The 5,000-nt window shown below is 53.0% G+C and overlaps 1 non-coding gene across 1 annotated transcript in view; it reads right to left on the bottom strand.

The window, feature by feature from the left end:
* The window catches only part of LOC126151435 (small subunit ribosomal RNA), a 1,909-nt gene extending 1,766 nt beyond the window's left edge, over positions 1-143 (bottom strand). Inside the window, exon 1 of the ribosomal RNA XR_007531947.1 lies at positions 1-143. This exon is cut by the window's left edge and continues 1,766 nt beyond it. This is a non-coding gene — a ribosomal RNA (small subunit ribosomal RNA).
* Between the last annotated feature and the right edge of the window lie 4,857 nt (positions 144-5,000).

Below are 5,000 nucleotides of genomic sequence, written 5' to 3'. Positions count from 1 at the left end.
TCCAAGTAACGTGGGTACGATCTAAGGAACCATAACTGATTTAATGAGCCATTCGCGGTTTCACCTTAATGCGGCTTGTACTGAGACATGCATGGCTTAATCTTTGAGACAAGCATATGACTACTGGCAGGATCAACCAGGGAGCTGCGTCAACTAGAGCTGAGCAGCCGGCCGCCCGGGAGTGTGTCCCAGGGGCCCGCGCGAACACGCAAGCGTCCGCTCAATTATTCTGCAAACAGGAGGAGGCTGAGCTCCCCTGCACAATACACCTCGAAACCCTCTCAGGTCCCGGCGGCGCGCAGCGCCGTCCTAAGTACTTGGTCGGGTTCGAGAGAGGCGCAATCGCCCGGAGTTAGGCGAGTAGACGCTTTAGGTGCGACCACCCGTGCTCCCAACTGAGCTTGCCGCTGCCGACAGAGGCCCGGGAGCGTGCTGTCGTGGCATTGCCGGCGGGAGACAACACGCGCCACCTACGGTGACCGGCAGCTCCAACGCCAGCGCCACAGAAGGGCAAAGGCCCCACGTGGGTGCCGAAGCGAACTCTCCCAGCACAGCGCACGTGCCAACACGTCTGCACAACTGCGATACAAACCACCAGCGAGAACCGCTGGGGCGACCGAGCAGCAGACGGCGTCGCGGCGCCGAGTGCCGGGCGGCGGCGCATCCTCAACGCACACAGTCCTCAGTCGGACCAGCACACTGCAGATGTCCACCGCGCTTCGCACCGGGCCCGCGAGGACCCACTTTGGCCGCCCGGCGCCGCGCGCAGGGTGCCCCGGCGCGCAGCTGCGCCGCCTGCCGCGTCCGTCGGCCGGCGCGCCTGCCACTGGGCGCCCCCACCAGCCGGCTGTAGCGCGTGCGCCCACGCACCGCGCGGCCAGCACGCCGGGCGGCCCCCCCTCACCGGCCGGGGACGGTCCCACCCAGCCACCGCCGCGTATCGCTTCACACACAGATTTGCCCTTACTGATTTACCTCCAGCAACAACAACCGCACCACAATGGGTTTACCAGTTGTTCATTTGCGTAACGTCACCAGCAAACGTAGACGTCCATCCCAGTTTGCAAATGCAACGATTATTGCATACCTGTCTGTTAGGTGTCACGACACACTACGTCTGCCCACATACACGCAACAAAATGTGCACGACTAGAGAACACGTGGGAGGTGGCCCCCTACGTATGCGATGTCCATTACGAGACCGACTGTCAACCAGCATCTGTACCATGTCGCAGATGTGGAACGCGGTGCACCATGCTATCACACTGTGTGAGAAGAGACGACTACGTTTGAATACACGCGCCACTACATCAACAGACGGCTCATGCTGATCGCCATCCAGGGCGTCCGTTAATCCCACACGTCTCTATGGCGTACCACACTGCAATGTAGCTGTTATGGGGAGACGGCACGTGGCTGAGTGCACAACATTTGGACCGTATGGTTCGCTGTTGTTGGGCGCAGTCGTTGTACGGTCACACATGTGCCACAGCGTATCATGCAGTACATACGGACCTATGTGCAGTACAATGTGAGGGTTAAGCTTACGACATCAGCGGACAGTGGACACAGGCCGTACCACGACGTAGACTGAGCGCTTCGACATGCGAATGCCAGTGAACAGCTGCGAAGGGCATTGAACACGCAAGCACCTGAACGACCAGCGTGCGAAGGCAGGGGGGAGGGTGGGGGCGATGTACATCCTGCAGTCGTCCACATTACAGTGTACAGCGGGAGCATGTAAAAAGTAAGCAACACTTGCGAAGTGTTGAACATGAAACGATACACAAGAGGGTGGGCGGTGCGAGTAGCGAACTATATTCAGAGGGTTGTGGTTAGACAACACTGGATTAATGTAACGTGTCATATGCCAATTACAGAGCAGGTTAAGGCACAACTTGGGTTAGGTTAAGGCACAACGTGGGTTAGGTTAAGGCACAACTTGGGTTAGGTTAAGGCACAACGTGGGTTAGGTTAAGGCACAACGTGGGTTAGGTTAAGGCACAACGTGGGTTAGGTTAAGGCACAACGTGGGTTAGGTTAAGGCACAACGTGGGTTAGGTTAAGGCACAACGTGGGTTAGGTTAAGGCACAACGTGGGTTAGGTTAAGGCACAACGTGGGTTAGGTTAAGGCACAACGTGGGTTAGGTTAAGGCACAACGTGGGTTAGGTTAAGGCACAACGTGGGTTAGGTTAAGGCACAACGTGGGTTAGGTTAAGGCACAACGTGGGTTAGGTTAAGGCACAACGTGGGTTAGGTTAAGGCACAACGTGGGTTAGGTTAAGGCACAACTTGGGTTAGGTTAAGGCACAACTTGGGTTAGGTTAAGGCACAACTTGGGTTAGGTTAAGGCACAACTTGGGTTAGGTTAAGGCACAACTTGGGTTAGGTTAAGGCACAACTTGGGTTAGGTTAAGGCACAACTTGGGTTAGGTTAAGGCACAACTTGGGTTAGGTTAAGGCACAACTTGGGTTAGGTTAAGGCACAACGTGGGTTAGGTTAAGGCACAACGTGGGTTAGGTTAAGGCACAACGTGGGTTAGGTTAAGGCACAACGTGGGTTAGGTTAAGGCACAACGTGGGTTAGGTTAAGGCACAACGTGGGTTAGGTTAAGGCACAACGTGGGTTAGGTTAAGGCACAACGTGGGTTAGGTTAAGGCACAACGTGGGTTAGGTTAAGGCACAACGTGGGTTAGGTTAAGGCACAACGTGGGTTAGGTTAAGGCACAACGTGGGTTAGGTTAAGGCACAACGTGGGTTAGGTTAAGGCACAACGTGGGTTAGGTTAAGGCACAACGTGGGTTAGGTTAAGGCACAACGTGGGTTAGGTTAAGGCACAACGTGGGTTAGGTTAAGGCACAACGTGGGTTAGGTTAAGGCACAACTTGGGTTAGGTTAAGGCACAACGTGGGTTAGGTTAAGGCACAACTTGGGTTAGGTTAAGGCACAACTTGGGTTAGGTTAAGGCACAACTTGGGTTAGGTTAAGGCACAACTTGGGTTAGGTTAAGGCACAACTTGGGTTAGGTTAAGGCACAACTTGGGTTAGGTTAAGGCACAACTTGGGTTAGGTTAAGGCACAACTTGGGTTAGGTTAAGGCACAACTTGGGTTAGGTTAAGGCACAACGTGGGTTAGGTTAAGGCACAACGTGGGTTAGGTTAAGGCACAACGTGGGTTAGGTTAAGGCACAACGTGGGTTAGGTTAAGGCACAACGTGGGTTAGGTTAAGGCACAACGTGGGTTAGGTTAAGGCACAACGTGGGTTAGGTTAAGGCACAACGTGGGTTAGGTTAAGGCACAACGTGGGTTAGGTTAAGGCACAACGTGGGTTAGGTTAAGGCACAACGTGGGTTAGGTTAAGGCACAACGTGGGTTAGGTTAAGGCACAACGTGGGTTAGGTTAAGGCACAACGTGGGTTAGGTTAAGGCACAACGTGGGTTAGGTTAAGGTAGAAATTGCGTTACATTGCGGTACAAATTGCGTTACATTGCGGTACAAATTGCGTTACATTGCGGTACAAATTGCGTTACATTGCGGTACAAATTGCGTTACATTGCGGTACAAATTGCGTTACATTGCGGTACAAATTGCGTTACATTGCGGTACAAATTGCGTTACATTGCGGTACAAATTGCGTTACATTGCGGTACAAATTGCGTTACATTGCGGTACAAATTGCGTTACATTGCGGTACAAATTGCGTTACATTGCGGTACAGATTGCGTTACATTGCGGTACACATTGCGTTACACATTGCGGTACACATTGCGTTACACATTGCGGTACACATTGCGTTACACATTGCGGTACACATTGCGGTACACATTGCGTTACACATTGCGTTACACATTGCGGTACACATTGCGGTACATTGCGGTACACATTGCGGTACATTGCGGTACACATTGCGTTACATTGCGGTACACATTGCGTTACATTGCGGTACACATTGCGTTACATTGCGGTACAAATTGCGTTACGAATTTGGTTAAGTTAAGGTGCAAAATGGGTTAGGTTAAGGTGCGAAATGGGTTGGATTACAGTACACAACGTGGTAAGAGAGTGTGTTGGGGGGGGGGGGGGCCGAGGTTCGTTGGTAGTGATCATTGTAAGTGAATGTCTGAGGCAGCTTCAGTATGTCACAGCAGTTATGTCTCGTCAGGATGCGCTTTTCGCTCGTGACTGGAGGCGCGCCGCGTCTGTGGTTGCGGCAAGGGAGCGGCAGACCTGTGTGATTCATTCCTGCCATTGTTTCTGTGCCGTAACAGGAGGCAGTGTGGTGGTGTTGGGTGCACCCCTGTGTAGGACATGTGTGGGTGTTGGTGGCTTATCTGAGCAATTGTGGATGTCGGACGGGTGGGATATTCTATTTTAGAATTGGACCCCCTGGTGTGGTTATCATAGTGTGGATGGTGTACTGTGGCGGAGAGGATGCACCGGACGTTGGTCCATGCTGGTGCTTACATATTGTATCTGTGTCTGTTACAGGCAGAGAGTAATGTGTGATAGAGTGTCTCGCTGATGTGTGGTTCATATTGTGTGCACAGACTTACAGCATGTATAGGGACAGCGGGAATTTGGCATATTGGATATAACTCTTCGTGAAACGCAAGATATAGGGGTGGATTGCAACGTACGAGTGCGGGAAGAGTCCGCCGTTCATCCGCTGGAGTTGCGATTTCGGCGGTTGGGGTGGGGCACGTGCGGGTGCGGGTGGAGTGATTGTCGGTTGACTACTTCGTGCGACGCAGGCACTGGCGTTCGGGTTCCTGTGGTGGACAGATTATGCAGGCTTTGTGGGTGGCGTCGGAAAATGGGTACTGTGGGACCTAGCGATGTCGTAGTCGGGGTGGCGTCTCATAGATGGCGGTATCGTCGGTGCAGCAGGTCATGTTTCGGGAGACTTGCAGATGGCGGTATTTAGTTTTCGTGTTGCGCGCGACATGGTGGACGTAGTGTCGTCCGATTCGCGTAGATGGGGCTATTGCATGTGGT

Source organism: Schistocerca cancellata, unplaced genomic scaffold (genome assembly GCF_023864275.1).
Source record: "Schistocerca cancellata isolate TAMUIC-IGC-003103 unplaced genomic scaffold, iqSchCanc2.1 HiC_scaffold_1058, whole genome shotgun sequence".
NCBI lineage: Eukaryota > Metazoa > Arthropoda > Insecta > Orthoptera > Acrididae > Schistocerca > Schistocerca cancellata.
The sequence above is the reverse complement of the archived record's forward strand: the minus strand, read 5'-3'. Positions and strand labels throughout refer to the sequence as shown.